This window comes from Rattus norvegicus, chromosome 9 (genome assembly GCF_036323735.1).
Source record: "Rattus norvegicus strain BN/NHsdMcwi chromosome 9, GRCr8, whole genome shotgun sequence".
In the NCBI taxonomy this organism is placed as follows: Eukaryota; Metazoa; Chordata; class Mammalia; order Rodentia; family Muridae; genus Rattus; species Rattus norvegicus.
The window spans coordinates 572196-597555 of record NC_086027.1 but is presented as its reverse complement, the minus strand read 5'-3'; the positions used below and the strand labels follow the sequence as shown (position 1 = coordinate 597555).

At 42.6% G+C, this 25360-nt stretch overlaps 1 long non-coding RNA gene across 3 annotated transcripts; it reads left to right on the top strand.

Moving 5' to 3' along the window:
- The first annotated feature begins 2294 nt into the window (after nucleotides 1-2294).
- On the top strand, nucleotides 2295-8225 carry LOC134480465 (uncharacterized). 3 transcript variants are annotated; one of them, XR_010054909.1, is made up of 4 exons: nucleotides 2299-2516; nucleotides 4326-4374; nucleotides 6630-6808; nucleotides 7257-8225. It is a non-coding gene; the product is annotated as an uncharacterized LOC134480465 (long non-coding RNA). The 3 variants fall into 3 exon arrangements; XR_010054907.1 differs by having other exon boundaries at nucleotides 2295-2516; nucleotides 6630-8225; XR_010054908.1 differs by lacking the exon at nucleotides 2299-2516 and having other exon boundaries at nucleotides 4208-4374.
- Nucleotides 8226-25360: the final 17135 nt, after the last annotated feature.

Sequence of the window (25360 nt, the reverse complement as noted above, 5' to 3'; positions counted from 1 at the left end):
CAACTGTGTATGCCCTGACACTCGAAATGAGAACACCCCTGAGGGATTGCATGCATTACAGGAAATTGAACATTATATCATTAGCATTGTGTCATGATGTCACACTGTTTTTATTTTACATAAAACCACAATAGATTCTCAGAAAAGATCATATCTAGACAACTTCCATATATGGTTTTAAAAACAGTGTAAGATCTTATGAAAACCAGAAATGAAAATTCCACAATATGTGTGTTAAGTGTGGGGTCAGCTGAAATGACTCAGACCCATTGCAGGGGCCTAAGTACTTTTTCCTTCCACTAAGTGGTGGTTAATGAGCACACAGTAAGCTAAATGGACTGTGCATGCAGTCTTCTTCTTTTGTAGCCTGGGTTCTGCTATTTTTGCACAGGTCTGGTATTCATGTTTTTGCATGTGTCTCATTTGGTAATATCTATGTTACTCACAATGCAGGTCTAGGTGTGACAAACATGTCGAGTGTACAGTGGGGTTGTGTCTCAGCGGCTCTACCACAGGTGTCTTGTCTCAGGCCTCTTGGGCATTCTTTGTGCAGAAATGTTAGAACTCATCTACCCAGTGATCCCACAGGGATGTGGGGTGATAGCCAGGACATAATGATTCTCTGGTTGGGGGGGAGGGGAAAAGGGACATGATGCTTTAAGTGTGTTTTAAAAATTATCACTTTTACTTTTGAAATTATAACATAATCCCAACATTTCTCCATTCCCTCCACTTCTCCTCCCACCAAACCCTTGCATGTGGGCTGGAGAGATGGCTCAGTATTTGGAAGTGTATTTTACTCTTCCAGAAGAACTGAGTTTGGTGCCTAGTACCCTTGGCAGATGGCTCACAACTGCCTGGAGTTCTAGCTCACAGGCTCTGATGCCTCTGGTTGCCTTGGGCATTCATACATACACAGGATGAAAATAAAATAAAATAAAATGTTAAAATGACTCCCATCTACTCTTGCCTGGTCTTTCAAGTCCACGACCTCCCTTTTCATTAATTGTTGTTACATGCAACTATGTATAGATTTTCCTACATACATAAATATAACCTATTCAACCTGACTGATGTTGCTTGTATGTTTATGTTTTCAGTACTGACTACTTGGTATTGGGTAAAAATTGACCTGCTCTTCCCCAGGGAAGACTATCAAAGTCTCAGCATTTCTTAGTTGCATGTAGTTTTTGTGTAGAGTTGAGGCTTCACAGGCTCTCATCCACTTTGGCGTGTCTATTAGCTTCGTAAATCAATTAATTTATTGAGGCTTAGTTACTGAGAAGAAACTGTGTGACTGAAAGGCAGCTGCATCACCAAAAGCTCACCACAGAGGCTGGGGAGAGTGTTCAGTCCGTAAAGTGATTGCTGCATAAGCACAGGAGTCTGAGCTCAATACCGAACACCCACGTGACAAGCCAATGCTAGTGGCACACACTTGTGCTCTCATTGTTGGTGAAAGGGGGAGAGCAGATCCTTGGCACTGAGTAGCAAGCTGACTTGACTTAATTGCTATGTTCTGTGTATGTATAAAAGATCTGTCTCAAAAAAAGAAGGGCCTTCAAGTACCCACAAAGGTGTGTGTGAACCCAAACCTAGAAACATACACACACACACCTGCACATACATCTACAAAGTTTGGTTTTGAAGTTCCACCCCAGCATGGGTGATGACTCACCAAAGCTACAGACATAGAGCGCTCTGAACAATTTACAGGTAGCCCAAGGAACCAGAGGCATTTTGTTAAGTTTTATGTGCCCTACAAGTCTACCTTCTCACTGTAGGAAGGGATTAGCAGTGACTGACTTTATGGAGAACCATACTTTGAGCTGTTGGAAGGGACAAAAGTCCTTAAAGAAAACGGTGTACAGTAAAGAGTCACAGGGTAGGTTGTAGCTAGACTGGAACTAAAATCCTTGCCCTGCCTTGTTTAGAGCTGCTTCACTCCAGTCCGTTTCTATCTTCAAGAGGCCTCCTTCATGATATACCTTCCTCCTCTTCTTTGAGGTAGGGTTTCAGCGTGTAGCCCTGGCTGGCCTAGGACTTGACACGTACACCAAGCTATACTTGAAATCGCTGTGCATACCAGGCTTGCCTTGCACCTGTAGTAGAACGTCTGCTGACTCCCAGTTCCTGGGAGTAGAGAGGCTCTCGAGAGGACCTGGATTCAGTTCTCAGCATCCACATGATAACTCGCAGATGCCTCTAAGTTCAGTTTTAGGGAATCCAATGCCCTCTTCTGATCTCCAAGGATTCTTGCACACTCGTTGATTTTATGTGTGTGTGTGTGTCATATTAATAACATATATTAAATAAACAAAAAATATATTTATATATATTTCTTGCCTACGTAGGTGCAGAGTATCACTCTTTGCCTTTGCTGAGGAAAGGTTTCCTCTTTCAAATTAGCTGCCCCTAAGCCATCATCCAGCTCACACACAAGTCTTGAATCTCCTTATGAGCAGCAGTAATTAGATGGACCAGAACATGAGAAGGGGAGAGGAGCAATAAAACAGGTGAAATAATTTTGCATTACTTCCAGACTGGTATCTCAGGGAAAACTGCTTAATGGACTGCTTGTTCTGTTAAGTTGGGTTAGCATTCAAGTGTGTGTTTCTGGGGTTGTGCTTTGGGCCCAGGGCTAGAGAGAGAACTGTCCATCTCTACTGGTTTATGGTACTGTTAGTGTCGGTCAAGAGGATAAGATCTCCGGTCTGAGTGGAGACTGGTTCGATCCCTTTGGTAAGGGATCACCATAGAAAGGTTGGCTCACCAGCTAAAACCTTACTGAAAAAATAGAATGGTTTTTAAAATGAGACATTGTACTTTTCTTTCCCACGATTCCCACCACCATTGTTCAGAAGCTTACCGACCAGTCATGTAAAAGGTCCTAAGTCCTACTCTATGACCAAGTCAGAAAAGCATACATATTTTTCACATTTTCTATCTCTTTTCTAAGTGTTCTTTCCTTAGTACTGGGGTCTTTATCCCCAGCATTTTGGGCCTCCCTACTCTTTCCTTAAAACCTGTAACCCCACATGTGGCTGCTTGCTGTCCATGAGTTTAACCTCTATGGCAGCTTAAGCAGCATGGCTTGGCCCTTCTCCTTTCTCGTCCTCTGGGAGCTGCTAGGGCTTTACAGCTTGCCAGTCCTGGGGTTCTTCTTCTGAACTCTAATAAATCGTCCTTGTGGTTCTTTGTGAGTCTGTTTTTAAGTCCTGTTGTCAGTGTGACTCCGAATCCCAGAGGGGACCTTGATCTCCCCTGTGTCACTGTGGGAGGAAGATTATAAGAGTTGGACTTGATAATACTGAATCCCATGTTCAGGATTTGGAAGTAATATGTAAAGGACTCTGAAAAGAAGCAAGACTTGGCTACTAGGCTGTAAGCTTTTGACTCAGAAACTTGTTCAGTGCATTTGTAAGCTTGGCACTAGCAATAATCGCCAGGTTGTGGAGAGGGTCCACATGACCCTGTAGCTTTGGGCAGGTTGAGTATGGTATACTGGGTGGTTCCATTTAAGTGGGGCTGACAGTGCTGTTTGGAGGGGTATATGGGAAGATTTGGAGGGAGGGAAGGGAAAAGTGTTGTAGTTATAATCTCAAAAATAAAGGGCCTTTTGCACACACCAAGTAAGTGTGCTATCACCAAGCCATTTCCCTAGTCTAATAACCGTTTTCTGTATTCATTTACCTAGATAAAGCTTGAGTTTTTTTCCCCATACCTTGGCTACTGTGAATAGTTGTGCACTGAGCGTGAGCGTGCAGATGCCTCTGATTTACCAACCTCAGTTCCCAAGCTTCATATAACTGGATTATAGGATGATTCTATGCTTACTTTTCAGGAGCGTCCATACCATTTTCCATGGGCTAGGATTAAAGCTAGCTTCATTGCACTTGCGATTTTTGTTTCCTCAAAGATTAGACTTGTCGTGCATTATCTTTTAATTCATCGGTTGACCATAAACATCATTTCTTTGTGGAAAATGTCACATAATTGCATGGGTCATTCTTTAGCTGTGGTGAAGCATTTTGGTTGGACGCATGTTAGTCTCCTTGTTTTGTGGTGCTGGGAATTGAACCCAGGGCTTTCCACTTGCGGAGTGAGCCCTTGGCCTGTAAGCTCCGCCTCACTGCTGCAGTTTGCTTTTTTGCCTATGCTTTGGGAATGCTCTTCAGGAAACCATAAGCCAGACCAATTCCCGCTACTTCTTTTAGTAGCTCTTCAGGATTGGGTATCACATTTAATAAATTGCAAATTAATTATGATTCAGTTACTGTATTGGAATAAAGGTCTAATTTTATTCTTTTGTGTTTTCCCACCAGTGATTCCTGAAGACACTATCCTTAACCCTTTGTGCATTTTCAACTCTCCGTAAGTTCGAGTTTATTTCTGGGTTGTGTATTTTACACTACTATTATTTTGCTTTTATTTTTGGCAGCTTTGTAGCATACAGGTCAAGTACCGCTTATACGGATTTTAGATCATTTTGTATTTCTGACTTTTATATTATCGCCGACTTTTAGTTCTTGCCTGTCACTGACCAATGTTGGCCCTGTCACTTTCCACACTGGCCACACAGGGCTTTCACTTATTCTAAACTGAGTCCTAGGATTTGTGATGTGTGATTTTATTTGTTCTGTTCCTCGAGTGCTTGTTTAAAATCTAGACTCAGACTTGAAAGCTAGCTTAGTCATTAAGATTTTGGTTCCCAGCATCCATGGTGGGCTGCTAGCTCTACCTCCCAGGGAACTGACATTCACTTCTGGTTTCCAAGAGCACCTGGACCTATGTCCACAAATACACACATACGTGTAATTTTTAAAAATTAAAAATAAATAAAAATTAAAATCTAGACTCTCCCATTTGAGACAAAGTGTGTGATATTCAGCTTTCTGAATTAATCCTTGTATACAACCGCTTCTTCTGTGGGGTTCCAGAAATGACCCAGCAGTAAAGATCACTGACTGCTTTTCCACAGGACGTGGGTTTGTTTGATCCCTAACATCTACATGACAGACCACAGTCATCTGTATTCCAGTTGTAGAGGACTTGACACCCTCTTCTGGCCTCTAAAGGCACTGCATGCATGCCATGCAGAAACATACATGGCGCCCCAAAACATACACACACAACACACACACACACACACACACACACACACACACACACACACACACACACACACTTTAAGGAATTTCAATCGTTTCCTTTAGATTACCCACTTTGTTGTTTTTTAAAAATGTTTTGCTCTGCTTGGCTTTCCCTTTGTTCTGCTTTCTAGCTTTCTGAGGTGTAACATGAGGGCTGATGTATTGCAGGCTTCCAGTCAGGACTGCTTTCCATTTGAATGTATTGTGATCCCATTTGCCCTTGTGTCCGGATCCTGACTGGTTTCCGTCTAGTTGGTTTTCCTTGACTTATGGATTGTCGAGAAGAGTGTTGTTTAATTTCTACGTATTTGTGAGCTGTCTCTCTCACCATTCAGTTTTAGTTTCATGCTGTTGTAGTCAGAAAAGAGACTTGATATGATCTCACTCTTCCATAATCACCGCTGGATTGTGCTTTGTGTATTAGCACATGATCTGTGATGTTCCCTATGTGTGCATTTGCAAAGAATACTTGTAAAACCCACTGTTTCTCCCCATGGTTAGGTCATCCATTTGATGATGGAAGTTTCCTATTACTGTGTTACATTCTATGTTCATATCTATTAATGATTGCCATATATGTTTGGGTGCTTGACAATGGAGACACACACACACACACACACACACACACACACACATGCACATATCTCAAATGCATTTGACTTGTTGCTGAAGTAGCCCTTTTGCATTTTGTAATGACCTGTTTCTTTCAATCATGGAGTGTTTCAACAATGGAGTGTTTGACTTCTGCTCTATTTTTTCTTGGCGTAAGTGACCCGTCCAGCAGGTCCAGTTATTCAGGGTCCCGAAGAGGCCTTCTACCTGTGTATCAAATGGGGGTGAAGAGAAGGAGACCAAGCAAAAAATCTGTTGTCAAGGTCTCGTTTATTGGGGTGAACATTACAGCTTTTAAGGCTTTCAGGTAGGGGGAGTGTCCTTAGTGAAACACAAAGGATGGAGGGAGAAGGGCATTCCAGCAGCGAGAGCAGAAGGTGAAGAGGTCATGCGATGGAGACGCTGGAGACGTCTGGTGTTTCCTCAGACTGTAACATCCGGTGAATGTTATCTTCCTGTGCCGTAAATTCATGGGAGAGGCTTTTGTCCAACACTCTCAAGACTTATGACAGTCATTTCAAGGTTGAACATCTGTGGCCATGCAGTCAAGAGTCATGTAGACACTTTGAGCCACACAAAGCAGCCAGGCCCAAATCCAATACGGCTCCCTACACGTAAGTATAGCTACTTTGGATTTTTGTTTTCTGTTTGCATTCACATCCCCCTTTTTTTTTTAAATGACAAACACCATGTCAAGAGTCTATTTTAGCATCAGCCTCAGTGGTGAACACTTGCCTAGTACGTTCTAGGTCCTAGGTTCAGTTCTCAGAACCACAAATTATAATGGTAAGGACAAAGAAAATATTACAATCTTTCCTTCATTTTAAAAACTACCTAAACTTAAAATTGTCTTCTTCTTTGCAGGATATGGAGACTTCGATGATTTTAATCTGGAGGATGCGCTGAAAGAAACTTCCTGAGTAAAGCGTGACTCAAACCAACAAGTCCACCAGGCAGACACTGTGGTCGGCCGTGCACCACAGTCACAATCTTGCCTTCAGAAAAGTACACGCATATGAGACTAGCTGTACCTCCAGATACCTGTTAGTTCTGTTGTGCAAGGCTTGTGTCGTCTCGTCATACGTGTGTCATCTTCCTTTTTCATTCAGTCTATGTCGAGTCCATGAGAGAACATGCATCTGCCTTAGCCTTTTTTCTGCTGTACAAAAAGAGAACTCCGACCCATTTCATACCCCTCACTGTTTTGTTTTGAGACAGGGTCTCTTGATTTAGCCCAAGTTGTCCTGAAATTCTCTGTGCCAACAAGGCCGGCTTTGACTTGGGTCCAGTGCTAGAGCAACAGTGACTCTTGGCCACTGATGTGCATTTCTAGCTTCAGAACCCATGACTTTTTATGATTCTTCAGTGTGATCCCCACAATGGCCTCGGGGACCGATACCGAGACCATTCTCACGATGTGACTTCTGTAAACCATAAAGCAGCCACTGTGTTTTACAATCTGCTTCCTTTCATCCTCCCTTCTCCCTTCAGAGAGCCACTTTAGCACCACGACTAGAAGGACAGGAACAACCAGAGCCTCATCAAATCCAGCAGGTAATGAGGTGTGGGAAGTGAGGAAGGCCAGACTCACCTGAGAAGGGACACAAGGAGGGACTCGTTGGGACTCCATCTGGGACAGGGTCAAAAGGAGCCGTGTAGAATTTTTAGCTGCACATATGAAAAGTCAGCAAAGGCACCCATGTGAATGTTAGAATTAATTCAACAGAATCCCATCTGGTTGGTCACTGTGCCTTACGTGAAAGCCATGCATTTCCACTTCCCTATTGCTTTGGGTGACGATGGCTGCCAGAATCCAGGTACAGGAGGCAGAAGGGGTGAGCTGGACTTGACTTAAGCCCCAGCCTATCCCCATAGCTCCCAGGTTAAACATGAGCCATCCATAGTCGAGCAGAGTTGGGCAACCTGAGGCCTAAGGAGAAGTCTTCAATGAAGATATTCAGACGTTTTCTTGAAATTCTCTAAGTTTTTGAAGATCTCGGGAGAGTTTGTGTATGTGGGTCACATCTATAAATACTTCTCATCTGAGAAGTTAGAACTAAAAACTTATATTAATCCGAGGAAAATAAAAAGTCATATGCATTGACATATGTGGTGGGTTTTTATGAGAAATAACTCTGCTTATAAGGTGAAAACATAATTTAGAGTAATGAATGACATTATTTTATAGTTTTCTGTAATGTCTGGCTTCAATAGAATGCATCTGGATTCTTTGTGTGTGTGTGTGTATGTTTGTGTGTCTGTGTGTGTATGTGTGTGTGTGTGCATGTCTGTGTGTATATGTGTGTGTGTTTGTGTGTATGTGTGTGTGTATGTGTGTGTCTGTGTGTGTGTGTGTGTGTTACTGTGAGACAGACCTAGGAATCACTATGTAGACCACACTTTACTAGACAGACCAGACTGGCCTCAAATTCACAGAGATCTATCTACCTGCCTCTACCTCCCCACCCCACCCCCCCGACCCCTGTGCTGGGACTACAGATGTGTGTTACCACTCCTCCTGGATTTTTAATATCTGTATCTGGATTGAGCAGTTATAAGTTCCTAAGGTTCAGTACAACATGCAGAGAAAATCCAGACTCCTGCAAATGTGTAGGAGAAAAGGGGGAAGAACTCAATGTGCTTTTTTTCTTTAGTATTTTCTTATTTATTTATTTACTCCCTTTTTGTCCAAATTGCTGCCAGTTTCCCTGCTCCCTTACACAGTCTCTCCCTCTATCTCGCCCCTTCTCCTCAGAGAGGGTGGAGCCCCCAGGGTATCCGTCCCCACTCTCCACCCCCCACACCTAGCTGGCACATCTAGCCTCTTTGGGGCTGGATTCATCCTCTTCCACTGAGGCTAGTAAGGTAGCCCAGTCAGGGAAACAGGATTCACAGGCACGCAACAGCTTTAGGGACAGCCCCTGCTCCAGTTGTTTGGAGCCAACATGCCCAAGCTGCATATCCGCTACATATGTGTGGGGACCTAGGGCCAGATGTGCATGCTCCCTGGTTGGCGGTTCAGACCCTGAGAGCTCCAAGGGTCCAGGTTAGTTGACTCTGTTCATGGTCCTTTGGAGTCTGTGACCTCTTCTGGTCCTTCAGTCCTTCTTCCAGCTCTTCCATTGGACTCTCCTATTCTTTGAATGGATCATTCACAGTTTGCTAGCGCTGTGCACTGGTCACTTGGAAACACTGATACCCCAACCAATGCACAATGTAATATATTACAGAATCACACCGATTCCTGCTGCCACCTATCTCATTAAACAAAGCGTTCAGTAAGTCATACGGGGTGGCACCACCTGTAATCCCAGCACTGTGGAGGCAGAGGTGGGGAGAATACCAAAAGTTTGAGGATAATCCTGTTCTGTATTGCAAGTTCCAGGGTACTCAGGGTTACAACAGAAAGATCTCTTGTCCAAAAACAAATAAACAAATAAATGATGAGTAAAACAATGATTTAAAAAACCACCTAGGTATTGAAAAGCTGCTCATATCACAGCCACCAGCAAGTTTTCGGAAAACTGTTTTAAATTCCAAGTTTCGTTACTGGCAGCAGATATGATCAAGGGAGGCTGCAGGGATAGTTCAGTGGCACAAAGCACTAGTGCCTGTGTGGCAGCATTCCTCTTGGAGGCTCTGCGGGGGAGTTATTTCTCTCCTTTTGCCATATACATTCTTTGGCTTATGACTACTTCGTTCATCTTCAAAACCATGGATATGCCAGTGTTTCCTCTTTCAGTTTGTCTATTTTTCCATATCTGTATGTAGCCCAGGCTCATTTGAAATTTGTTATATAATTCAGGCTGCCCTCCAAGTCCTCTTCCTCCTGAATCTGCCTGTCAGATTCTGGGTTCATAGGTGGGCACCACCACACTTGGTTCTCGTGGATCTTCTGTGCATACAGTCCTGTCACCTACAGACCGTTTTCAATATCCTTTCCTCATTCTTGCTAGGACTGCTGGTACTGCATTGAATAGAATTGGTAGATTGGACACGGTTGTCTTGTTCCTCAGGTTAGAAGGAAATCTTTCAGTGTTTCTCCCTTGACTATGTGCCCTGGTGCCTCATCCTGTGTGGTCTTCATTCCGTTGGGTGACATCCCTTTCATCTTCGTTACTTTTCTAGTTGCTGTAAGAAAGCGCCAGGGTGGAAGCTGCTTAAGGGAGAGTTATTTTTGCCCAGTTTGAGTGATGATGGCGTACATTCAGCTCACTCCATCACCTGTGTACAGGCTAGGATCTCAGACAGAAGAACCATGTCATCTGCCGTAGGTGCTTCTTTTCAACATAGTTTACCGAGTCAAGATGATCTCCTACCATATTGCTGGAGGCCGCTCTCTCAGGAGGTTCTAGAACTCATTGAGTTGACAACTCCCGCTAACCACTCTAGCTTCTATGGCTGATATGTGGAATTGTCATCAAAAAGATGTTAAATTTTGTCAATTTCTCTTTCTATACCTACTGACATGATCACATGGTTTTTATGCTTCATACTTTTAATGTTTAATGATTTAATTTATGTTGAGCAATGCTGTGTCCCGGGCATAAATCCAGTTTTGATTATAGGGTGCAATCTTTTAAATATGCTGTTCATTTTCTTTGCTAACGTAATGTTTCCTTGATTTTTGCCTCTATTCATGTAGTTTTGCTTGTTTTTGGCATTCTCCTCTGGCTGTTCTCATAAAGTGAATTTGGAATTCTTTCCTCTTCTTCAGATTTGCAAGGATTTGAGAAGGATTAGCTTTAACTTTTCTTTGAATTCACTTTTTTTTTTTTTTTTTTTTTGGTTCTTTTTTTCGGAGCTGGGGACCGAACCCAGGGCCTTGCGCTTCCTAGGTAAGCGCTCTACCACTGAGCTAAATCCCCAGCCCCCTTTGAATTCACTTTTATAATCTTCTCTTACCTGGATATTTCTTTGTTGGGAGGTTGTTAATTATTCTAATTATCATCCATCCATTTATATTTTGATTTTTCATAATCACCTTAATAGTTTGTGTGCTTCTAGAACTCTATCCACTTCCTCTAGCGTGTCTGATTTGTTGGAATACATTGTCCATTGTAGTTTCCTTTGTACCTATTTAGTATTAGTTGCAATGCCTCCTCTCCCATTTATAATTTTGAGTCATTAGAACAAGTTTTGAATCTTGTTTTCTTTTCTCAAAAAGCCAACTCCAGATTTCCTTTCTTTCCTCTCCTCCCCCTTGTTTTTCTCTGTTTGTTCTGAGGAAAAACCTAGGACCTCTAAGTAAATGCATGCTTGCTTCTGAGCTACGCCACCAGCCCACAAGAACCTTAGCTCCATTAAAGCTTCCTGATGGTTTTCTTCTCTAGAATTCTTTGTCCTCTCTCCTTTCTACACATCCTATCCCTATGCCACTTCTTCCTCTTCCTCCCTCTTTTGAGACTGAATCTTACTATCTTGGCAAGCAGTCCTAGCTGGATCTCAAATGCCAGGTCCTCCCACCTCAGCTTCCTGGATCGTGGCCGTGCACCAGGTGGCCTGCTCTTTCCAGCTTCATAACAACTTTTCCTCTTATGGGCCGTGTTTCTGCTGTCGAAGATCTGAATTCTTTACTAAGCATTCAATTCTGAAACACTTCCTTCTGAAAATTTAATGGTTTAATATTTAAGCAAATAGAACCTATCCATTTGCAGTTAGTTTTATATAAAATGAAACCCATTGCTTTTTGTTTTGGAAGTTTAATTATTCCAGCACCTTTTGCTGAAAAGATTTTTTCCTCCCTTGAGTTGCTTTGCATATGTATAACAAAAATCACTTGAGCAGATCTGAGGTCTTTTGAGCTCTTCATTCTGTTCTGTTGCCTGTATCTATCTGTTTGCCACATCTTTGATAAATGTTAACTATGAAATATTAGGTAGAGTGATTCATCCCACTTTATTCTTTTTAAGGTTTAAAAAAGACAATCTCAGGTTCTGCCTTCCCCAAAAAGTTTAGATCAAATTTGACTATTTCTGGAAAGAAACAATCAGTGGGACTTCTATAGGCTTTCATTGAACATAGAGAGTGTGGGAGCTGATGTTGCCAGTCTGGTGTGTTTTCTGGTGTGTGTCTTTATTTGGATCTTCTTGGTTTTAAACTTTTAGGTTTACTTTACGTTTATAGTAATTTCCCTCACCTCTGCTTTAAATACTTTGCTTTCTGAGACACTGCTGAAATGAGTTCAGTAGCATCGACATGTAATAGTGATGACAAGGCAGCGTCCTATCCATCACTTACAAAATGCCACAGTAGTTCTCCTTTACTCTTAACCTGGGCCCCATGTGACCCCACTGCTCACGTTGGAGTGACACGCAGGAAGCACAGAGACAGAGACAGGAAGTGGATAGTAAAACTTACATGTCACCTTCTAGTGACGTATTCCCAACAATTGGCCTGTAGGGTCATTTCACGTTTGACTACAACACCCATTTGTTTGTTGTTCTGTGACGGTGCAAGTGAGTTGTTTGGAAATCCTTGTTGTTTTTTCTTTTCATTTCTTTCTCTTTTTGTTTTTGTTGTTGTTTCTTTAATGCAGGGTTTCTCTTGGCTGTCCTGGAACTCACTCTGTGGACCAGGCTGTTCTGAAGTTCAGAGATCCTCTTGCTCTGTTCCTTGGAGTGCTGTGATTAAAAGAGTGCATCGCCATAGATCACATGAAACTCAAGAAGGATGGCCAAAATGCGGATGCTCCACTCCTTCTTTAAAAGGGGAACAAAAGTACCCTTAGAAGGGGATAGGGAGGCAAAGTTTAGAGCAGAGTCTGAAGGAACGGCCATTCAGAGCCTGCCCCACATGTGGCCATACATATACAGCCACCAAACTAGATAAGATGGATGAAGCACAGAAGTGCAGGCTGACAGGAACCGGATATATATTTTTTCCAAAATGTTTTCTGCTGAGTGTTTAGAAACTAGCTTTTTAGATCTTTGATCCACTTTTAGTTGATTTTAATGTACGGTATAGCATGATGGTCAAATTTGCTTCTTTAACCACTTTCAGTTTGTAAAGCAGTTCTCTGTACATCACATAAATGCTAGCTTATAAAACAATTCTCTGCACATTACAGACAACACCAGCTCATTCATCTCTGGGCATCGTAATCTGCTGTTCAGTTCTTGCACTAACAGTAGAGGAAACCATAGCTCATAGGTCTCGGGGATCGTCTAGAATTCCCTACTCCATGTGCGCAGCAGATCTGGGCTCATGTTCTAGCTCTGGTCAAGTGGTGAGATGTGGGTCTCTCGGTCCCCAACCTATGAAGAATGGTTAGAATCTCCCTCACTTAAACCTGTTCCATCTCTTTGCCATCTTTTTCCGGGTAGTCATGAGGTTGTATAGGAGCTTTAATAAGTACTAACGATGGTCTATTCATGGTGTGACTTCCTTAAACTATGATGTAGGTATACATTTTATTTTTATTTATTTTTTATTGCTGTTTTCCCTCCTACAGTCAGAGAGAGGGGACCACGTCACCACTACTACAACGAGAAGGCCAGGAACAACTAGAGCACCGTCAAATCCTATGGGTAAGACAAGCTCTCAGAGGAAAAAAGGAAGGAAGGATTTTCCACATCAGCTACCTGTTTCAGTGGGTATCCTAGTTTGTGTTTCTACGGTGATAATTAAACACCATGATCAAAACCAACATAGAAAAGAAAGGGTTTATTTTATTTGGCTTATGACCACCAGTGTAGGGATGGTACCTTCCACGGTGTACCGTGTCCTTCCCCACTGATCGATCACTGAGAAAATGCCTAACAGCCTGAGCTTATGGAGGCCTTTTCCTAAACACGGTTCCCTCCTTGTAGATGGCTCTAGCTCATGCTGACATAAAAACTACCCAGTACAGCAGTGATTATCTCTTTTGTTCTGTGGTCCCCAGAACTTGATGGGTTTGAGTTGGAAGATGCCTTGGATGATCAGAACGATCTAGATGGCCCCAAAAAGCCAAGTACATTCCTGGTTGCTGCCGCCGCAGAGAGCCCTTGGGCAGCACCCCGAGAGCAAACTTGAGCCTCGGGACCACAGGTAAGACCAACTTGTCTGCTGCAAGAGAGCTGCCTGGTGAGATCGGGACACACAGAGGCAGAGTTCATCTAGGACCGGCACATCCTGTGTTTGCCGGAGGTCCCACGCCTGCAGATCCCGGCCCGCAGCAGCTCTCTGCTCCCAGACCCCGTGGGAAAGAGACCTCACCGCCTGGTCAGGTGGGCACTCCTGAGGCTGCAGACCAGAAGAGACCACCAACACTGCCCACCCCTGCCCACATCCCTGGCCCAAGAGGAAACTGTATAAGGCCTCTGGGCTCCCGTGGGGGAGGGCCCAGGAGCGGCAGGACCCCTGCCTGAGACACCGCCGGAACCTGAAGGAAACAGACTGGATAAACAGTTCTCTGCACCCAAATCCCGTGGGAGGGAGAGCTAAACCTTCAGAGAGGCAGACAAGCCTGGGAAACCAGAAGAGACTGCTCTCTGTGCACACATCTCGGATGCCAGAGGAAAACACCAAAGGCCATCTGGAACCCTGGTGCACTGAAGCTCCCGGAAGGGGCGGCACAGGTCTTCCTGGTTGCTGCCGCTGCAGAGAGCCCGTGGGCAGCACCCCACGAGCGAACTTGAGCCTCGGGACCACAGGTAAGACCAACTTTTCTGCTGCAAGAAAGCTGCCTGGTGAACTCAAGACACAGGCCCACAGGAACAGCTGAAGACCTGTAGAGAGGAAAAACTACACGCCCGAAAGCAGAACACTCTGTCCCCATAACTGACTGAAAGAGAGGAAAACAGGTCTACAGCACTCCTGACACACAGGCTTATAGGACAGTCTAGCCACTGTCAGAAATAGCAGAACAAAGTAACACTAGAGATAATCAGATGGCGAGAGGCAAGCGCAGGAACCCAAGCAACAGAAACCAAGACTACATGGCATCATCGGAGCCCAATTCTCCCACCAAAACAAACATGAAATATCCAAACACACCAGAAAAGCAAGATCTAGTTTCAAAATCATATTTGATCATGATGCTGGAGGACTTCAAGACAGACATAAAGAACTCCCTTAGAGAACAAGTAGAAGCCTACAGAGAGGAATCGCAAAAATCCCTGAAAGAATTCCAGGAAAACACAATCAAACAGTTGAAGGAATTAAAAATGGAAATAGAAGCAATCAAGAAAGAACACATGGAAACAACCCTGGGTATAGAAAACCAAAGGAAGAGACAAGGAGCCGTAGATACAAGCATCACCAACCGAATACAAGAGATAGAAGAGAGAATCTCAGGAGCAGAAGATTCCATAGAAATCATTGACTCAACTGTCAAAGATAATGTAAAGCGGAAAAAGCTACTGGTCCAAAACATACAGGAAATCCAGGACTCAATGAGAAGATCAAACCTAAGGATAATAGGTATAGAAGAGAGTGAAGACTCCCAGCTCAAAGGACCAGTAAATATCTTCAACAAAATCATAGAAGAAAACTTCCCTAACCTAAAAAAAGAGATACCCATAGGCATACAAGAAGCCTACAGAACTCTAAATAGATTGGACCAGAAAAGAAACACCTCCCGTCACATAATAGTCAAAACACCAAATGCACAAAATAAAGAAAGAATATTAAAAGCAGTAAGGGAAAAAGGTCAAGTAACATATAAAGGCAGACCTATCAGAATCACACCAGACTTCTCGCCAGAAACTATGAAGGCCAGAAGATCCTGGACTGATGTCATACAGACCCTAAGAGAACACAAATGCCAGCCCAGGTTACTGTATCCTGCAAAACTCTCAATTAACATAGATGGAGAAACCAAGATATTCCATGACAAAACCAAATTTACACAATATCTTTCTACAAATCCAGCACTACAAAGGATAATAAATGGTAAAGCCCAACATAAGGAGGCAAGCTATACCCTAGAAGAAGCAAGAAACTAATCGTCTTGGCAACAAAACAAAGAGAATGAAAGCACACAAACATAACCTCACATCCAAATATGAATATAACAGGAAGCAATAATCACTATTCCTTAATATCTCTCAACATCAATGGCCTCAACTCCCCAAGAAAAAGACATAGATTAACAAACTGGATACGCAACGAGGACCCTGCATTCTGCTGCCTACAGGAAACACACCTCAGAGACAAACACAGACACTACCTCAGAGTGAAAGGCTGGAAAACAACTTTCCAAGCAAATGGTCGGAAGAAGCAAGCTGGAGTAGCCATTCTAATATCAAATAAAATCAATTTTCAACTAAAAGTCATCAAAAAAGATAAGGAAGGACACTTCATATTCATCAAAGGAAAAATCCACCAAGATGAACTCTCAATCCTAAATATCTATGCCCCAAATACAAGGGCACCTACATATGTAAAAGAAACCTTACTAAAGCTCAAAACACACATTGCACCTCACACAATAATAGTGGGAGAAATCAACACCCCACTCTCATCAATGGACAGATCATGGAAACAGAAATTAAACAGAGATGTAGACAGACTAAGAGAAGTCATGAGCCAAATGGACTTAACGGATATTTATAGAGCATTCTATCCTAAAGCAAAAGGATATACCTTCTTCTCAGCTCCTCATGGTACTTTCTCCAAAATTGACCATATAATTGGTCAAAAAATGGGCCTCGACAGGTACAGAAAGATAGAAATAATCCCATGCGTGCTATCAGACCACCACGGCCTAAAACTGGTCTTCAATAACAATCAAGGAAGAATGCCCACATATACTTGGAAATTGAACAATGCTCTACTCAATGATAACCTGGTCAAGGAAGAAATAAAGAAAGAAATTAAAAACTTTTTAGAATTTAATGAAAATAAAGGTACAACATACCCAAACTTATGGGACACAATGAAAGCTGTGCTAAGAGGAAAACTCATAGCGCTGAGTGCCTGCAGAAAGAAACAGGAAAGAGCATATGTCAGCAGCTTGACAGCACACCTAAAAGCTCTAGAACAAAAAGAAGCAAATACACCCAGGAGGAGTAGAAGGCAGGAAATAATCAAACTCAGAGCTGAAATCAACCAAGTAGAAACAAAAAGGACCATAGAAAGAATCAACAGAACCAAAAGTTGGTTCTTTGAGAAAATCAACAAGATAGATAAACCCTTAGCCAGACTAACGAGAGGACACAGAGAGTGCATCCAAATTAACAAAATCAGAAATGAAAAGGGAGACATAACTACAGATTCAGAGGAAATTCAAAAAATCATCAGATCTTACTATAAAAACCTATATTCAACAAAACTTGAAAATCTTCAGGAAATGGACAATTTCCTAGACAGATACCAGGTACCAAAGTTAAATCAGGAACAGATAAACCAGTTAAACAACCCCATAACTCCTAAGGAAATAGAAGCAGTCATTAAAGGTCTTCCAACCAAAAAGAGCCCAGGTCCAGACGGGTTTAGTGCAGAATTCTATCAAACCTTCATAGAAGACCTCATACCAATATTATCCAAACTTTTCCACAAAATTGAAACAGATGGAGCACTACCGAATTCCTTCTATGAAGCCACAATTACTCTTATACCTAAACCACACAAAGACACAACAAAGAAAGAGAACTTCAGACCAATTTCCCTTATGAATATCGACGCAAAAATACTCAATAAAATTCTGGCAAACCGAATCCAAGAGCACATCAAAACAATCATCCACCATGACCAAGTAGGCTTCATCCCAGGCATGCAGGGATGGTTTAATATACGGAAAACCATCAACGTGATCCATTATATAAACAAACTAAAAGAACAAAACCACATGATCATTTCATTAGACGCTGAGAAAGCATTTGACAAAATTCAACACCCCTTCATGATAAAAGTCCTGGAAAGAATAGGAATTCAAGGCCCATACCTGAACATAGTAAAAGCCATATACAGCAAACCAGTTGCTAACATTAAACTAAATGGAGAGAAACTTGAAGCAATCCCACTAAAATCAGGGACTAGACAAGGCTGCCCACTCTCTCCCTACTTATTCAATATAGTTCTTGAAGTTCTAGCCAGAGCAATCAGACAACAAAAGGAGGTCAAGGGGATACAGATCGGAAAAGAAGAAGTCAAAATATCACTATTTGCAGATGATATGATAGTATATTTAAGTGATCCCAAACGTTCCACCAGAGAACTACTAAAGCTGATAGACAACTTCAGCAAAGTGGCTGGGTATAAAATTAACTCAAATAAATCAGTTGCCTTCCTCTATACAAAAGAGAAACAAGCCGAGAAAGAAATTAGGGAAACGACACCCTTCATAATAGACCCAAATAATATAAAGTACCTCGGTGTGACTTTAACAAAGCAAGTAAAAGATCTGTACAATAAGAACTTCAAGACACTGAAGAAGGAAATTGAAGAAGACGTCAGAAGATGGAAAGATCTCCCATGCTCATGGATTGGCAGGATTAATATAGTAAAAATGGCCATTTTACCAAAAGCAATCTACAGATTCAATGCAATCCCCATCAAAATACCAATCCAATTCTTCAAAGAGTTAGACAGAACAATTTGCAAATTCATCTGGAATAACAAAAAACCCAGGATAGCTAAAGCTATCCTCAACAATAAAAGGACTTCAGGGGGAATCACTATCCCTGAACTCAAGCAGTATTACAGAGCAATATGATAAAAACTGCATGGTATTGGTACAGAGACAGACAGATAGACCAATGGAATAGAATTGAAGACCCAGAAATGAACCCACACACTTATGGTCACTTGATTTTTGACAAAGGAGCCAAAACCATCCAATGGAAAAAAGATAGCATTTTCAGCAAATGGTGCTGGTTCAACTGGAGGTCAACATGTAGAAGAATGCAGATCGATCCATGCTTATCACCCTGTGCAAAGCTTAAGTCCAAGTGGATCAAGGACCTCCACATCAAACCAGACACACTCAAACTAATAGAAGAAAAACTAGGGAAGCATCTGGAACACATGGGCACTGGAAAAAATTTCCTAAACAAAACACCAATGGCTTACGCTCTAAGATCAAGAATCGACAAATGGGATCTCATAAAACTGCAAAGCTTCTGTAAGGCAAAGGACACTGTGGTTAGGACAAAACGGCAACCAACAGATTGGGAAAAGATCTTTACCAATCCTACAACAGATAGAGGCCTTATATCGAAAATATACAAAGAACTCAAGAAGTTAGACCGCAGGGAAACAAATAACCCTATTAAAAATGGGGTTCAGAGCTAAACAAAGAATTCACAGCTGAGGAATGCCAAATGGCTGAGAAACACCTAAAGAAATGTTCAACATCGTTAGTCATAAGGGAAATGCAAATCAAAACAACCCTGAGATTTCACCTCACACCAGTGAGAATGGCTATGATCAAAAACTCAGGGGACAACAGATGCTGGCGAGGATGTGGAGAAAGAGGAACACTCCTCCATTGTTGGTGGGATTGCAAACTGGTACAACCATTCTGGAAATCAGTCTGGAGGTTCCTCAGAAAATTGGACATTGAACTGCCTGAGGATCCAGCTATACCTCTCTTGGCCATATACCCAAAAGATGCCCCAACATATAAAAAAGACACATGCTCCACTATGTTCATTGCAGCCTTATTTATAATAACCAGAAGCTGGAAAGAACCCAGATGCCCTTCAACAGAGGAATGGATACAGAAAATGTGGTACATCTACACAATGGAATATTACTCAGCTATCAAAAACAACGACTTTATGAAATTCATAGGCAAATGGTTGGAACTGGAAAATATCATCCTGAGTGAGCTAACCCAATCATAGAAAGACATACATGGTATGCATTCATTGATAAGTGCCTATTAGCCCAAATGCTTGAATTACCCTAGATACCTAGAACAAATGAAACTCAAGACGGATGATCAAAATGTGAATGCTTCACTCCTTCTTTAAAAGGGGAACAAGAATACCCTTGGCAGGGAAGAGAGAGGCAAAGATTAAAACAGAGACTGAAGGAACACCCATTCAGAGCCTGCCCCACATGTGGCCCATACATATACAGCCACCCAATTAGACAAGATGGATGAAGCAAAGAAGTGCAGACCGACAGGAGCCGGATGTAGATCGCTCCTGAGAGACACAGCCAGAATACAGCAAATACAGAGGCGAATGCCAGCAGCAAACCACTGAACTGAGAATAGGTTCCCCGTTGAAGGAATCAGAGAAAGAACTGGAAGATCTTGAAGGGGCTCGAGACCCCATATGTACAACAATGCTAAGCAACCAGAGCTTCCAGGGACTAAGCCACTACCTAAAGACTATACATGGACTGACCCTGGACTCTGACCTCATAGGTAGCAATGAATATCCTAGTAAGAGCACCAGTGGAAGGAGAAGCCCTGGGTCCTGCTAAGACTGAACCCCCAGTGAACTAGACTGTTGGGGGGAGGGCGGCAATGGGGGGAGGCTTGGGAGGGGAACACCCATAAGGAAGGGGAGGGGAGGGGGATGTTTTCCCGGATACCGGGAAAGGGAATAACACTCGAAATGTATATAAGAAATACTCAAGTTAATAATAAAAAAAAAAAGCCAAGGACAGGAGGAGGAGGTAAGTTCTAGATGCTCAACATCACAGGCCAGTGCTATAGTTCCTGGTATGGTTTGTCTTATACCTGCAATGGCATTCTGATAGGTCCAGAGTACTGTAGATTTGGGCCAGATATGGGCCACGTCGAGTTGCAGGAGAACCCCACAACAGTAGTACTGATGTATTTTGGTCTTGGGATTCTCCGAATTATTGGGAATCTCAATAACTATTGTCTGTGTGTGTCATATCTACCTCTGTTTATCATCTATATATTTAATTTTTTAAAAAAATCAGTATTGTTCATATAAAATGATAATACTAAACCAATACATATTAACATAAATAGCACATTGTATGAGTCTGTGTGTCGAGAGAAAAACAATTTGTCAGAGAGTTGCATTATTTTATACTTCTTAGAAGTTTCTAGAATGTCAATCTTGCTAGGAGATACCTGGATTCTCATATTGAGATATGCAGCTTGAAAGCTGTCCTCTGACCTACACACACTCATACACACACACACACACACACACACACACACACACACACACACAAACACACACACTTAAATACAATTAAATTCAAAAGGGTTTAAAACAGACATATAAATGAATAATACATTTTAAAAAGTGTTTAGTACCTTTCCTCACTTAGTTCTCTTTTCATTACTTTTCTGGTTGCCCTGACCAAGTACCTAGCAAGCGAAGAGAAGAGGAAGGATTCTTTCAGCTTATCATTTTAGAAGCGATGAGGCCCCGATATGACTCTGCTGCTCGAGTTGTATCTACACACAGGAAGCAGAGAGACGGAGACAGGAAGTGGGCTAGTAAAACCCAGATGTCACCTTCCAGTGATGTATTTCCAAAAGTATGCCTCAAGAGTCCCAGCACATGAGCCTATAGGGACATTTCACGTTTGAACTACAACACCCGTTCAATGGACTTGTGCCCATTTGTAGTTTTCTAGCATTGCAGGTTAGTCTTTGGAAAACCTTGTTCTCTTATGGTTTATAAAAGTTCAGTGTAATGCTGCGTGCTATAATAAAAAAAATCTAACTTGCTGCTAACACCACCCATACCACTGGAAAAGACTCACGGTAGCTTACAAAGGCTTCACCCGAAATCTTGTCGACAAGCACCATCAGTGGCTGACCTGGACTGACGGATTCATTTCATTCAGTTTTAAGAAATGCTTCCCAAGTCATCCAGTTGGTACGACATTCATTCTGCCCAGCAAAAGTGGTCTCATGACACAAAGCAGACAAAGCCAAGTAAGAGAAGGAACAGTGATGCCAGGGGCTTAGCAAATCACCCCTCTGTCCTCTGGAATACAGCGGGACGGCTTTAAGCACACTTTGCACACAGAGCATAGGACATTCAGGAAGATGTGTACTTAATCACTGAACTATGGTTAATAATGATTCTGCTTCTTGTATTAGTCATCTGTGATTGTGTTGCAGATCGTGAGAAAGTTGAGACTTATTTTTGCAGAAAGGCATTAATCTCCTTGGTTCAGTTAAGAAGCAGAGTCTTCTATAGAGTCAGAGCCTCAGAGAGCTGCCATCGAGGCAGGGGGATGGTATCTCATCTGAACTTAATTATAGGATTGTATTTCTTCTCTCTGTGGTCACACAAAACACTCAAGATGATTGGACGTTCTACAGAACATATACATCGGCAATGAGCTGTCTGAGGGGCCGGTTGAAATTTTGCCTACCCCCTTTCTTCCTTGTTCATTTCCCTCAACCTCCTTCCCTTCCCTCTCTTCCTCCCCCTCCCCATCGATCCTTAGTGTGAGCACAAGGTGTGGTTCTGAGACCTTACATCTGCTGCACCACTGAACCACACTCTCAGTTCCATGAAGAACACTCACGTGTCATGGACAACTTTGACTAATCCAAATATTTGCTGCTGAGGTTTTTTTCTTTTGGCCACTGCAATGTGTGGTTTTTCTGTAGGTTGGTCAGAGAAGGATCTCGAAGATATCTTGGGAGGCGGGGGATACAAACCTGACAAGAATAAAGGTAGGAATGTTGCTTTGTCTGGCAACACATGGATTCTCCTTAAAATGCTAACCATCCGGCCGCCAGGTAAACATGTCACTCTCAGCCTCTGGCAAATCAGGCTTCGACATGTGCACCTGTCATGTGCAGTGGGCTCTCATTCTTGTGGGTGGGGGCTCATTTGTGAGCCATCCTGGGATGCTACTCATTTGCTCTGTTGCTCTTTAAGCCTGAGCTGGTGTCCCCACTACCTAGGTGCACCTCATAAGCCAGTTTTCCATGCAGTGTGAGGGTTCAAACTTAACATGGCACACATTTTAAAGAAGCCCCTAGCAAATCAGATGTTTACAAAATTCCTTTGGATTCCATTTCCCCTTCCCAGGAAGATTCACACTTCCCTCCTATTGGATCCCAGGAAGTGGAAACTCTCCTTGGGGTGTATCGTGTGAGCGAAGAAACTATTTTCAATTAAAAAGACAAAAAGTTGGGGGAGGGAAAGGGGAGGGAATGGGCGCTGATGGACAGGAAGGCGGGAAGGGGAATAACATCTGAAATGTAAGTAAAGAAATATATCTAATAAAAAATTAAAAAAAGAAAAGTTAATACAAAAAGCAATTTATAAAAAATATCTAATGAAAAATTTAAAAAAAAAGAAAGACAAAAAGTCCCACATCATTCCTTTCTGGGTCCGAGCCCCAGGTCCTGTTTATCAGCTGATAGACTCCATTCTTACCTTAAAGATCATGGGAGCTTTGCTACTTTGCAACAGAATTTCAAGGTAGCCATCCCTGAGGTTTAACTGTGTTTAAATGTGTAGGAAAATTAAACCACAGGATCAGACTGTCTAGAGGTTTCAATCCAGTCTGACACACAAAACCAAACACAAAACAAAAACAACCAACTGAAAAAAAAAGCCCTTAATATTAAAAAAATAATGTAGCACTGGTTCAGGAAAACTACGGAATCTTCATCCAGCCTCGTCCAAGGAGCCTCCATTGTAGAACCATAGAGCTGGTTGTTCTAAATGGAAAGTTGTTATCTGTGAAATAAAGTCACCTATTGACATTTTGGAAATTATGTTAGATCTCATTTTGTGTGTGTGTGTGTGTGTGTGTGTGTGTGTGTGTGTGTATGCGTGTGTGTGTATATGTCTGTGTGTCTGTGTGTGTGTGTCTATGTCTGTGTGTGTGCCTATGTGTGTATGTGTATGTCTGTGTGTCTGTGTGTGTGCCTGTGTGTATCTATGTGTATGTGTGCCTGTGTGTGTATGTGTGTCTTTGTGTGTGTGTGTGTGTGTGTGTGCATGTGTGTGTGTGTGTGTATGTCTGTGTGTCTGTGTGTCTATGTCTGTGTGTGTGTCTATGTGTGTGTGTGTATGTCTGTGTGTCTGTGTGTGTGTGCCTGTGTGTATCTATGTGTGTGTGTGCCCGTGTGTGTGTGTGTGTGTGTGTGCCTGTGTGTATCTATGTGCATGTGTGCCTGTGTGTGTATGTGTGTCTTTGTGTGCATGTGTGCCTGTGTGTATCTATGTGTGTGTGTGCCTGTGTGTGTGTGTATGTCTGTGTGTCTGTGTGTGTGTGTGCCTGTGTGTATCTATGTGCATGTGTGCCTGTGTGTGTATGTGTGTCTTTGTGTGTGTATGTGTGTCTGTGTGTGTGTGTGCCTGTGTGTATCTATGGGTATGTGTGCCTGTGTGTGCATGTGTGCCTGTGTGTGTATGTGTGTCTTTGTGTGTGTGTGTGTCTTTGTGTGTGTGTGTGTGTGTGTGTGTGTGTGTGAAATTTTATCACATGTGTAGATTTCAATAGCCCTTAACACAACCAGGGAGAGATTATCATAAAATCTCTTCTGCATGCTGCCCCTTGAACAGTCATGTCCTTCCCAAGCCTCATGTTTGCAGTTTCCACAGCTGTTCATGACTGAAACCTTTCTTCACACATCTGTCAGATGGGATCGTAAGCTTGGATGGGGTGAGATGTCTGAGGCTTGTGTGGTGAAGTACGTTCCTGTTGGAACCCATAGGTGTCATATGCCACAGTTGTGACCTTTCACATAATCACTTTTGACAAGATGTTGGAATGTTGTGGTGTTTGAAACCCTTTGTTTAGTATTTCAAGTTATGATGGAGAAATTGTAGCAGGGTCCGAAGAATTCAAGCTTTGAGTCCATCAAGACCCCTCTTTCCGAGTCCAGGCTGAAGTTGAGCATTTGCTTCGTTCTTGCAAGCAATATGCCTTGCATATGGGAACAGTGTTCTGTTGCTTAAAATGCCCCACAGTCATGTTTGTCCCCAGAAACACCTTTCCAGATGGTGTCATCTCGAGGAAAAAGCCGTAAAAGCCTCTAAGTTAAACTTCCAGGGGTCAGGAGGACACGGAGCATTTAAAGGGTGACAATTGGTATTTCCAGACGGGGAGAGAAGGGCAGGGGTTACCTCTGTAAGCAAGCGTGCATGGGAACGAAAGCCTGAGTGACAGGCCGGGGGCTTCAATTCATTAAATGTACTGGTTTTAGAAAGGAAGAGGTGTCTGGAAATTCTTTAATTGGGCTCACGTTGGAGCTCATCTTGTAAAGAATAATTAATTGTTGGCTACAGTTACTCCCTCCGTCACCCATCACTGTAGGTGTCAGAAAAGAAGATCAAAGGGGACATGGGAACACGGGTGACATTCACAGACACCGTCCCTTCCACCGAAAACCAAGGTCATGATGGGGAGCGAAGGGGAAGCATCATATAATTTCCATACATTATAAACTCGATTAGCAAACTTCCTCGACTCGAGTCTTTACGACGTAGCTTCAGTCGTTCTGGCGTGGATCTGTCAAGTAATATGTTATCCATTGTGTATTTTTTCCTTAAGACAACATTGTTGACACACTGCGAGTGTGTACCTGAGTCCTCGAGCATTTCTTGAAGTGAGTGGCTTGCAAACCCTCCATTCTTCCTCCTCCTTTGACCTTTCAGGACTCACACTGTTGCCATTTTTTGCAAATGGCCTTGTTCTTTTCGTAGTGTGGATGAGAGAAGGTCCAAAGAGGTTTCTTTGGAGTCGTTTCC